This window comes from Cydia amplana, chromosome 1 (assembly GCF_948474715.1).
Source record: "Cydia amplana chromosome 1, ilCydAmpl1.1, whole genome shotgun sequence".
NCBI classification, from domain to species: Eukaryota; Metazoa; Arthropoda; class Insecta; order Lepidoptera; family Tortricidae; genus Cydia; species Cydia amplana.
Window position 1 is genome coordinate 26,064,964 of NC_086069.1, and position 13,531 is coordinate 26,078,494.

Consider the following 13,531-nt stretch of genomic DNA (forward strand, 5'->3'; position numbering starts at 1 on the left):
ACGATAAAAATGCGACCGTGCTACTAGGGCAGAATTCATTATACATATTCATTGGGTATCTATAACATTGGTAGGTGAAATAGTTTTGATTAAATTAAATAGATACATACATACTTAGTAAGCAGTGTTGGGCATTCAAGAATAAAATCATTATTTAAATAAGAATTCCTAAGAATAAAATCATGTTGATTTTATTCCCGTCAAAATTATTCAAATAATTTTGATCGGAAATAATTCGTATGTGAAAAAATTGAATAAGAATAATCTCATTCTTAATCAAATAAATATAATCATGATTTTATATTCTAAATAATATTCCTGGATTAAACATGTAGTCTGGGTGCCGTATAGGCATTACGTATAGATAGAAGTAAATTAGACGGGAAACTATTATGTTTCTTTACTAATTTATACCTGATTTTATGCAATAAAATCTTACAAATTTAATTTACTGCCGCATAGTCTTGGTATTGGACGATACCCGTATTTATTTTAATGTGATAACTAAATCATCAGGTACAATTCAGCTGCTCTGAACGGATGGTGGATAGCGAAACTCTTTAATGGCTCACTGTGCCTAAATTAATGTAAAAAATAAAAAACCGGCCAAGTGCAAGTCTGACTCGCGCAGGAAGGGTTCCGCACCATTACGCAAAAACCAGCGAATAAATCACGTTTGTTGTATGAGAGCCCCACTTAGATATTTATTATATGCTGTTTTTAGTATTTGTTGTAATAGCAGCAACAGAAATTAATTATTTGTGAAAATTTCAACTGCCTAGCTATCACGGTTCATGAGATACAGCCTGGTGACAGACAGACGGACAGAGGAGTGTTAGTAATAGGATCCCGTTTATACCCTTTGGGTACGGAACCCTAAAAAAGATGATTTTAAAGGTAGGATAAGGAATGGCTCGATATGGTGTATTCCTATTTCTCCCTGCCGGGCACAGATGGGAATAGGCGCTTCATTTAAATCATTCCCATACATATGACATCCCCGCCTCATGTATCGCGGCGATCACGTTGGGCAGGAACAAATGGGGAAAATACTCATGATTTTTTTCTGTTTTCGAATTATGTTTATAGTTCGTTTTTTTTAGCATTAGAAAGAACTTGAAAGAAGGTAAGCGATTTTGACATGTCTTTTAATTGAAAAACACTTTTTAAAAACCATATCTATTACTTATGAAAGCAGAAGACTATAAAAGATCGTATTAGATTCATTATTGTTACATATTTACCGTAACTTATTTTTAAAATGTGCTTTTCAATTAAAAGAGACATCAAGATTGTTTACCTTATTTCTAATATTAAAAAAAAACGAACTATAGTATGTGGTTTCAGTATCCGAGTTACTACCAAGACTTATGGTGTTTTTAAAAGCTCTTCTGATATTTAAAATTTGCATTTATTATTTAGACGGAAATTAACAGGTATTAATATCGTTTGACACAACGCTTGCCGCACGTGTTTAGCAAATGCTGACAAAGAATTCACCACGCCATGACTTAATCCTATTGTTATTGCCAATGAGTAATAAATGACGGTCTCAAGTGGAAACACGCCTGCAACTTTCTGCAAATCTATTTAATTATAGTGATAAGCGTAGGACTCTTTTCTTACCTGCAGTAATTTACTATCTCATTCACTTTCCGTAGGTGTGAAAGAGATAGCATACGTAAGACCTCAAGGCTGGTAGGAATAATAAACAAAATACATACTTAATACGCAAAGAAATATACATTGAACCATAATAATTATAATTTCGCAGTTTACTTTCTATGTCATTATAAAATTATCATCACCGTTTCGAAGGCTTCAAAAAATTCAAATCAATCCGCCCATTAAAAGAGGGGTGAAATTCATTTTACTATCTATATACATTGTACTACATATAATATGACGTATAATATGACCGAATAAATGCCATTTAACCTTGTTACCACTAACTCATGTATCTACAATTACATCAATTAGTCATGACACGGCAGAGCACTGATAACAATACTGTAGTGTAGTACAATAATAAGGCTTTATTGTTGTCACTATGACTCTCACCGCATTCTGCTTAATCCTAAATATCCTAATACAATAGAAAATACCACGACCTTTAAACATTCGGTGCACTTGCGTTGTAGCGCGTGCCAGCGGAGCGCAGCGTTTCGATTTAAATACGCATGTTGCTTCGCCTGTGTAGGTATATTTATTATCTTCATGTTATTACGAGGGGCGTTCAAAATATTCTCGGTATTGATATCTTACAACCTCTTCTAAAATTTCTTTCGTTACTGGCCGCTAAGGTTTATTCATTGACATTAAAAAAAAGTATAATTCGAACCGAGATGTTCTTTTGTTTTTCTGCAATTGCTGAACAAACATGAACATCATGTGGGAATTGACAATGTTAACTAAATTAGAACATCGATGCGTGATAAAATTCTTGACAAAACAGGGTAAAAATCAAAAAACCATAAAAGAGGAAATGGATTGTGTTTACCGTGAGTCTGCTCCTTCTTTATCTACCATTCAAAAGTGGTCAAGCGAGTTTAAACGTGGAAGGGAGAGTGTTGAAGACGACCCTCGACCTGGCCGGCCTGTAGTAGCTACTTCACAAGAAAATATTGATAAAGTGGAAAAACTTATATTGGAAGATGGTCGAGTGAAGGTAAAATCTATAGCACAAGTAACCAATCTCTCTATTGTTGTATATTATATTATCCATGACCATCTTAATATGTCAAAAGTAAGTGCAAGATGGGTTCCGCGAATGCTGACTCGGCTTCAAAAAGACATGCGTGTAGCTTGTTGTTCCGATTTTATTGACCTGTGCGGTGAAAATCCTGATGAGGTGCTGCAAAGAATAGTTACTGGAGATGAAACCTGGGTTCATCATTATGACCCAGAGAGTAAACAAGAGTCCATGCAGTGGCACATTAAGGGTTCAGCTCATCCCAAGAAGTTCAAGGTCATCCCTTCAGCTGGCAAGGTCATGGCCACGATATTTTGGGATTGTGAAGGAGTATTACTGATCGATTATAAAGAAAAAGGTGTAAATATCACAGGACAGTACTACGCTAACATTCTACGTCAATTAAAGGATGCAATCAAAGAAAAGAGGCGAGGAAAGTTAACCAAAGGTGTTATGCTTCTGCATGACAATGCCCCCGTCCATACTGCTCATATTGCCAAGGCAGCTATTGTTGAATGTGGGTTTGAAACTGTTACTCACCCACCGTATAGTCCGGACTTAGCCCCCAGCGACTTCTTTTTGTTCCCCAATCTTAAAAAGGATCTGCGTGGAAATAAATTTTCCGATGATGAAGCATTGAAGGCGGCAGTGGAGGAGCATTTTTACACCATTGATAAAAAATATTTTTATGCAGGATTAAAAAAAATAATTGATCGATCTTTTAAGTGTATGAACATAGGGGGGGAGTATATTGAAAAATAAAAATATCAAGCTTTTCGTACTTGTTTGTTTTCATTCTCATACCGAGAATATTTTGAACACCCCTCGTAGGTACTAGGAAGTGCAAATAATTGACTTCATACATGAAAGATATTTTGCAGATTTTGTTCAATAGTCACCTTCAACAACACGACAGTAATCTAGAGCAGAGTTGGGCAAAAAATAACTTGAATAAGAATAAGAATAAAAACAGAAATTTCATTCTTATTCCAATCGATTTGAATAAGAATAATTCTTGCGCTCGTTATTTTAGAATAAAATGAAAGTGAATAAATCATGACACTTTTATTTTAAATGAAAAGGACAAAACGGAATATTTATTCCAGATGTAGGTTTATACTAAATAACGTTTTATTCAATTAGAATGTTATTCTGAATTAATTTAACTTTTGTAGTTACATACTACTACTTTTATTTTGTAAGTTTCTAAAATAAATAAAACAAATAAAATAGATAAAACAAATAAAATAAATGAAATAAATAAAACAAATAAATTAATTATATTATTTTCATCTATTTTATTAGTATTGCATTTTAGTTTTTATATAATATTATAAGTATTAGTTTAATTTTTAAGTAGTTTTATTTTAATTTTAGTTTAGGTTTTAAATTTTTAATTCATAGTTGTAATGTTTTTTTATTATTACCTTTTAAGTTAAATAAATAAACTTTATCCTAATAAAATAAATAAGATAAATAAAATAAACAAAATAAATAAAATAAACAAAATAAACAAAACAAACAAAATAAACAAAATAAATAAAACAAATAAAACAAATAAAACAAATAAAACAAATAAAACAAATAAAACAAATAAAACAAATAAAACAAATAAAACAAATAAAACAAATAAAACAAATAAAACAAATAAAACAAATAAAACAAATAAAACAAATAAAACAAATAAAACAAATAAAACAAATAAAACAAATAAAACAAATAAAACAAATAAAACAAATAAAACAAATAAAACAAATAAAACAAATAAAACAAATAAAACAAATAAAACAAATAAAACAAATAAAACAAATAAAACAAATAAAACAAATAAAACAAATAAAACAAATAAAACAAATAAAATAAATAAATAAAATAAATAAAATAAATAAAGTAATTAAAGTAAATAAAATGAATAAAATGAATAAAATAAATAAATAAAATAAATAAAGTAAATAAAGTAAATAAAGTAAATAAAGTAAATAAAGTAAATAAAGTAAATAAAGTAAATAAAGTAAATAAAATAAATAAAGTAAATAAAATAAATAAAATATATAAGATATATAAAATATATAAATAAATAAACAAAATAAATAAAATAATCAAAATAAATTATATAAATAAAATTAATAACAAATAAAATAAATTAAATAAGTAAAATAAACAAAATAAGTAAAATAAACAAAAACATTAAAATAAACAAAAACATTAAAATAAGCAAAATAAAAAAAATACAAAAATAACAAAATAAACTATTTGTTCTATTAATAAATTAACTTTTTCTTTTAGTATGTATTTGACTGACGGCACATCACTAAATACGAATGTAGCAAACCAATAAGCAACCGATAATAAAGGTTACCATAACTGAATAAAAACCGGTTAAAAACCCCTAACAAAAACCCTAACGCGATGGGGTTTTGAGATTAACTCGGTTAAAGGTTAAGGTTACCGTTTCAATAAGCTTACCGTTACAATCAGGTAACAGTATGATAGGGTTACCGAATGATACGGTAACCGAATTGATTGGGTTACCGAATGGATATGATTAAGCGTAAAGAGGGGTTTTCCGGTCCTTGGCCGTTAGTATAAGGACTCAAACTCGCCCAAGCTCTTTCAAGAGCAGAGGCTTGATGCCAACAGTGGGAGGTTATTAGCTGGTGACATGCCCACCTTAAGGTATCTTTTTATAATGAACGACACATATAAGGATCTAAATACACTTACGCCGTTTGATATACAGCTCTAATGCAGCCTTTCCGTCCACTTGGAATTAATCACGCTGCATTAGTAGGTTTCCTTCTATAAAACAGTTCTTTAATATCCTAGCGAGATGAGCGACTTAAAACAATTTCAGTTTTGCATTTGCAATTAAATTAGGTATGTGATAACTGTATTTTTATTTTCTCTTTAGTTCTACATGTGATAGAGTAGCATCTGATTAACTTAATGTTGGCACCTATGATATGCGAGGCAAACGAGCAGACGCCTGATGGTAAGCACTTACCGTCGCTCATGGACACATACAACATACTATTTGAAACAAATAACCCATATTTAATTGGATTGGAACTTAGGTTCACTATTTCCTAGTGTTGCTTTGAAATTTATTGTAATGACACTACCAATAATTCCTAATTATTATATTTATGAAAAGGTACAACGTTAAAAACGGTACCTTTAGCTAATTCATTATCTTCAACTCATAAAATAATTACAGCTAATGTTCCTGTCTTATTGCCTGGTAAGGTACCTGTAAAATATTTATGTTTACAATCATTATTGCTGATTTTATTTGGAGAGCAACTGTACATTGTTTTAAGTGTAAGGCCTGAGTGGACGCTCGAAGCGGAGCGTTCGGCGGGGCGTGCAGCGTGGCGCGTCGGGCTCACAAGTGATTTGAGCAGCGTGTACTAAGGCCGCTCCTATACGTTTGCATTTGTTTAACATGCACGCCGCACATATGTCTATAAAATTTTATAGCTTGCAATTTGAATAGCAAAATTTAGTTTTTCGTTCATCAATATTGTTACAATGCTACCAACTTTCTTTATTTTCAATTTATAATCCGTCATCCGCCGTTACAGCTGCTCGTTATGAAGTGAAACATATCGAGCAAACTTTTGAGTTTAAAATACGCGAGTGACCTGTAACTGTAATAATAAAATTTGATATACAACAAACCTATTGTAAAAAAATATATTGCACAGCGGTAAACCCTATATGATTTTAGCGTTAAGATATAATTCTCCCGACAAAATTTTGCTATAAATTACTTTGTACTAAGCAGCATAATATTAATAACCCTTAAATGTCTAAACTGTACAAATGAGTACAGATACTACATATGTATATAAATCTGTATTAAATAGCATTATTCCCATTACACCCGTGTGAATGGGCCGGTAACACGCGGCTAGTAAAAATTAAACAATTGGACAACATTTTTTGTATAATCAACAAGAAACATCCGTTGCCCAACTAGTTTGTAAACGTAAACGTTACTTGCCCCGATTAGAGAGCCGCTTATCTCCGAACGAGATGAAGATATCACATTCTTCTATACATGGAATCTTGAACGGAATATATACATTTTGTTAGGGACTTTCGTGTCGATACCTAACTAGACTATAATTATATGTGTTTAGCTGCCATTTATCGGTGTGTATGTCGAAGGTGTTATTTCCTGGTTAAAAACAATAAAACAAGTTTAATTTCTAAATTATACTTATACTGCTACTGCTATGGAATGTTTTGTATTTGCAGAATTTAAAATACCTACTAAAGTCGCAAAATTCGCGCCTTCGTAGTTAATACGCAAGTTTTTTCAATATTTTGTGTTTCTTCAAGACAACAGTATACATATTACAATATACCTACGTATTCAAAAAGAATATCGACGCGTTAAGCTCATTTATGGAAAAAAAAAGCGCTCAACTGAATTTATGACATCCCTCTGAATATACATATATTATTTCAAACAAATTAGGCGTAAAATTTAATGATAAATATGTGACGGTGGATATACAAATTACACTATTTAATGGTTAACATTGCTTAATAAAAACGTAATTTAATATTTAACTAGTTACGCAAGTTGTGTTCATGATAGGTGCATCGTATGATTAACGTCCTAATTATTTAAGTTTATAGTAAACATTTATCTGAAGATGAGTCACATACCGATATCGTCAATTTGTAACTAGTTTGAGGAACCAGTTCCTTTATAGGTACACTTGTATTCCACTCGCTACGCGCGGAGGCGAGTCACGTTCTAACTCGAACTATCTATGACCAACTTACATGGGACCTACGAATTTAGTTATTGCACAATTATGGACGAGGCATGACTTTATCGTATACAATAATCGTACGAAACTTCCTATATTAATGTGATAAAATACAAATTACAAAATTCATCCACGTTTTATTTTTACTTGTGTATATCGAGACCATTTGGGTCCTCGTCTAATATTATACGGCGCGTAGTATACATACCTAATTTTTACTACAAATAAGTCCGGATATCGCCATTAGGGTAGCCCAAAAATACGTTGACAATTTTTTTACTACGAAATATTGTGATAATTTTACCAAAAGTTTGCGTTCGTGTACCAAGCTAAAGGTGAATATTATTAAAGAGTTTTAGTTAAATTATTTTATTTTGTAAACGAATATATATAAGAAACATATTCCTAAAAATTGTTGCTCATCGTATTTTTGGGCCATCCTGTTCGCCTCTTTGGATCGACCGTGTTTATAGAAGCAGCTGGAATAAGGCGCTTAGACACCGCGACAAGCGCGGCCGCGTTCACATCTCTATCTATTCACCGACTTATTAGATAGGCACCTAGTATACCTAGGGCAGTAATTAACATTCTGCCTTGATTTGTAGCGTTATCATGACGTCCCGCAAGATGCCAATTTATGGCGCCATTCAAAAGTAACTTACAATTACTGAAGACATATTAAATAATTGGACTGGGACTTTGTACGTTTATAGCGGGCTTTAGGGCAAGGTATTTATTGCGACGTGCTTAAATCAGAAGTGTTTCCTTCATGCATATTATTAAACTATAATTATTCACTTAAACAGTGTTGCCGGGGATAGTGAATTGTGTAATATTTTTATGGGGCTATTGCGTTTTTATCGCCCCCGCGCGGCGCGGCGTGGCCGCTTTACAGGCATTGAGAATATTGGAGCCTTAAAATGGATGAATGTAACATTGACTGTTTTATTCTATTGACTGGGACTTTCCGTTCCGGCGGGAAAGAAACGAATCAGCATTTTGCTTGGCCACAAGAATGTTATGAGTATTGTAGCTGTTACTATGAGCGGGCAAATAACATATGGGTTGTCTGCTACAGCTGTCTTTTATACAAAAAAAAATTGTACTTTGGATTAAAAAGATATTAAAGGTATCTTAGTTTTTTAAGTCAGTTGTGTAACGCATTCACAAACATCGTTCCAAAACTAACTAAAGGTACATAAGTCACTTCACACAAATAAACTTTTGTTCTTTGTTGGGATTTAAAGAAAGATTAGCAGATTACTTGTAAGTAGAAAAGTCCACAATATTTTCAATAAAAAGTATAATATTTTTTTTTCCAAAAACGCCCATATCTCACATCAACTTAGTACAACATTCACAAGATTTAACATGATAATACCAATTGTTTTTTTTTCTCGCGATTAAACGACTTATTCCATTGTTCTATTATTAAGTTTTCATTCAAGATTGTATAAATGGTCTTATTAAGTACAATTTGGAGGGATGCAGAAGAGTTCTGTTAACCGGCGGCCATATTTTATATCTTCGTGGGAATCGCGACCAGCGCTTGACAGCGCCTAATAGCGCTCTAAGTTACTTTACGATGAGATAAATATTGAATTTCTATTAAAGTTATAATATCGTAGAATCACAACTTAGTACGTAAATAACATTAACGACACTGAAGTAAATTACCGCAGCTCTATTTAATACATGTAATGTATTATAATGATTTAGCTAGATCATGCGAGCTGCAAAATTGCATGGACATGTTATGAATGGAATTTATTCATAAAGTGGCTATACACATATCGTGACGTCACGCTCGAGTTGAAACTGTCTTGAAGGATAGAGAACGAAATATTGAATTTATATATAGTTGATAGTTGCCATACATCTCTGTTGTTAATGAATCGAATGTGTATTTTTTTTTTCATTTTGAATGTTAAAAAAAATCTTAAGTTTTGTATCCTCGAGGTAGTCGAGGTCTTGTATATTAGTGTCCAATTTATCGTGATAAATTGCTCATTTTCTATCTAAAAACTAGATTTTGTTATAAAAATTAACATGTTTGATCATCTTGCTACTAAGGAACACGCCATACATGTATTAGACATCAACGCAATCCTTTAGAGACTCAATACCATGCCCAATCACATACGAAAATTGGTAGAAGTTTCCGGATCTGAACTATGTCTTCGACCGTTTCCCATAAGGCATAGTACTACATTGGCTGGATAGAGTTTTGATGATGTTTTAAAATAAAGAAGGCTGACTTGTGAAGTAAGATTTCTCAGATCCATAATTTTTTTATCGATGACTGTTAACTATGCAAACATAACTCTTTGGCTCCGTAACCCAACAAAGCAAACCTTATTATCCCTACAGAAAGAAAACAAACAGCCCCGGGTGAACAGATGATATCTATCGGAATCCAGGCAATCTGTGTGAGCCTGAATGCCTAACGGGCGCGTCTGCTGCTGGCGGCGTGACGGCCTGACCAGGCCTGTGCTGTCACTCACTCCTCCAGGCTCTGACCTGGCAGATAACTGTACGTGCACGCGACATATTTTGTCTTTGCTCGCATCCTTGTTTGGTTTTGATGACTGTCAAGCGTGAAAAGAATCGCCTAAAGCGTTTGTAGATAATTTATATTAAACAAGCCTTGACTAGACTAGCGGCGGTAGCACGGTCGCATTTTTATCGCTTGTCACCATGCCTGTTACGTTCTAACAAGTATGTAAGTGCGAAAGTGCCAAACCACAGATATTGCCAAACCATGCTGTGTCAAAAATGACTGATCCCACGTGTACTGTGCCCCGAGCGACTCAACTGTACTGCACTTTATTAATGGCAGAAATACTACAGGAGCATTGCAGATACGTAAACAAAAAAAGCGGCCAAGTGCGAGTCGGACTCGCCCATGAAGGGTTCCGTATTTAGGCGATTTAAGACGTATAAAAAAAAACTACTTACTAGATCTCGTTCAAACCAATTTTCGGTGGAAGTTTACATGGTAATGTACATCATATATTTTTTTTAGTTTTATCATTCTCTTATTTTAGAAGTTACAGGGGGGGGGACACACATTTTACCACTTTGGAAGTGTCTCTCGCGCAAACTATTCAGTTTAGAAAAAAATGATATTAGAAACCTCAATATCATTTTTGAAGACCTATCCATAGATACCCCACACGTATGGGTTTGATGAAAAAAAAATTTTGAGTTTCAGTTCGAAGTATGGGGAACCCCAAAAATTTATTGTTTTTTTTTTCTATTTTTGTGTGAAAATCTTAATGCGGTTCACAGAATACATCTACTTACCAAGTTTCAACAGTATAGTTCTTATAGTTTCGGAGAAAAGTGGCTGTGACATACGGACGGACAGACAGACGGACAGACGGACAGACGGACAGACGGACAGACAGACAGACATGACGAATCTATAAGGGTTCCGTTTTTTGCCATTTGGCTACGGAACCCTAAAAAGCCAAAATTAGTTTTATACTGATTACTGCTTTATGCTACACTTACAACTTGTAAGTTAGAAGTTCTATGGCGTAGAAAATGTACTTACCCTACCTATTGTTACTCGTTGTTTTTCGCTTAATGTATAAAATTTATTATACAAAGTAACGTATTATACAAAATAAAGTAACGTTAACGTATACAAAAACCTGAATTCATCTGTACCGTTAATTTACAATCGATTCCCACCAAAAATATATAAATCAACCTTATTAATAAAAATGTGGTTTGAAAATAGATGGCCACGTATTAAAAATTATATCCCAAGACGTACTTAGAGGATTTATGTGAATCGCTTTATCCAATAAAGTACTCGGTGAGTCGTAAATCGTTTGAGCAGGGGACGGATGGCCGCGACACCTAGAGTGGGCGCGTCCACCGTTAGCCCTGGCCCTGGGCACTGGGGTGTCGTTGTAAGCGTTTGTTGAGTGCGAGCTAGTCGAAATTTAACGAACCAGTAGAAGAAATGGGTTAGGTTTTTAGATTGGGTTATTGCTATTGGATGGACTCACAGAAACCCAACTCGTGCAAACGTTTTGAGACAGTTTTTTTGATACTATACAGGGTTATTTTTGGACCGTTAGCCATATTGTGCGAGGTGATTAGGTAGGTCATACTGAACAACTTTTTCTATGGGACCAACCCCGAAATAAATAAAAAAATTTGACCTTCCCATAGAAAACGTCGACATCCACTCGACCAAAATGTATGAGACGGCCAAAAAAATGTTTGTGATTTCGGAGTTGGTCCCATAGAAAAAGTTGTTCAGTATAGCCTATCTATAATCACCTCGCACAATATGGCTAACGGTCCAAAAATGACCCTTTATATATAAGTAGGTACTTAAATTACCTAAATACCAGTAGTGGCATTTGGATGGCGACTGCAGCAAGAAACACTTTTTCGAATCAAATGATTTTTTTCTGAAAAATCTATAATAAGCTTTTATTGAATCGGATTACTCACAATCATTACAGGTCTCTCATATCCAGGTCATTTTACTCTGGTTTTCTCCTAAGCCCGACTCAATACCGAGCTGTGCTCACCTAATGGAAATATTAGGCGAGGCTCGATCGCTCGTCTTTCGCTTACCTATCATACTTACCGCGCTGGGGTTTATGGTTCGACGTCACACGAATATCATTATGTGCATTACTGTTCTTAAACATAAAGTAGGAAGACGTCCCCTTAAGCCGGACCGGACATATCTAAGCCGAGATAGTTTTGACTATAATTTGATATCAGGCTAGGAGCGGAGTCTGTAAATGGTTAAAGTTTACTTGGCTCAAATAATAGGGTTGATGAAAATGTTGAAATTCACAGCGCCGTCCGGTTTGAAGGTAGGCTGCCGTATTCGAACTTCAAGATATTCACAAGAGACGACACGTACTAGATCCATTCTAGGTACGATACGTTATAGTTTAGATTTCAACTAGTTCTCTTTTGCAGCGCAATTCGGGCAACCAATGTCACTTTTACGATAGATCGTGTTAGATATCTATAAGATGTGAATTAGATCTCTAAGTAATATCTTGTGGAAATCGTTCAAGAGTATCTCCAGAATCGCGGAAATGTCAATTTTGACAGGTTAGATCTTAAACATATCGTTATCGTATCTTGGCGATGTCTAAAAGATATCTAACAGATGTCTATTACAAAATCCGAATCGGGCCCAGGTTCTCCGTTTCATGTGTATTAGAACTTTTCCGTCAAGCCAATTTTTGTGTAAAAAATGACACTGGATTAAATGTTTTATAGTTCCATACAAAGTTAAAAATTTCTATTTGTTTGATATAGTAATAATGCTAAACTTATCGGGGCCTTTGGGACTTTTAGTATGTAATATTAAAAAGTTACCTGTCCTATCGTCAGGAAATCCCTAGCCTAAATAATGTCGGTCACCTCAGTAACCTTGAAAAGGTGACCGATATACGAGAAACGTTACATGTAATATTGTCTATTGATCAAAAAATAAAATATTTTTACATATTTCATATCTATCCATCTCCATCCCAAATCCAATCCCCATTGTCTCCCTCACGCTGATCTTAGGTGTTCGCCGATGCAACGATCGTGCGATCAGATGAAAAACCTCACCGCAATAAATTCTCCGAGATGAAAACGATATTGTCCTACATAGCACGACGTATCACCTATCTGGTATTAGAATAATCCACGCGTGTAACTCTAACTCACAGACAAGACATCCTCTAGACTGAGCATAGTAACCCTACCCCCTCTGCCACAAATATACGGTAGTTTTACTCCATCTTCGAGTCAAAGTGTCTTTGTGTGACGTCCGTATCTTTGAACGGACCAATCAGGGCACGGGACTCGCTCACCTCGTCCCCCGCACCCCAGTATTTTTGGCAGCATCGGTTTCATGAAATAATTGCTCTAAACTCCGTCTAGAGGATTCAATGCTCTAACTGAACGGTTTTGTACCGCGAACGGTACAAATGGTCCGGACCGCGAGCATCCACGTCGGCCCAGAAACGGGTGTCGGGTGCCGCGACTGAGGTCACGGGGAGTCAATGGAGAA

The 13,531-nt window shown here is 34.3% G+C and overlaps 1 protein-coding gene across 1 annotated transcript in view; it reads left to right on the plus strand.

Moving 5' to 3' along the window:
• Positions 1–13,531, plus strand: part of LOC134650887 (cadherin-related tumor suppressor) — a 154,794-nt gene that overhangs the window by 83,261 nt on the left and 58,002 nt on the right. The window lies entirely within an intron of this gene.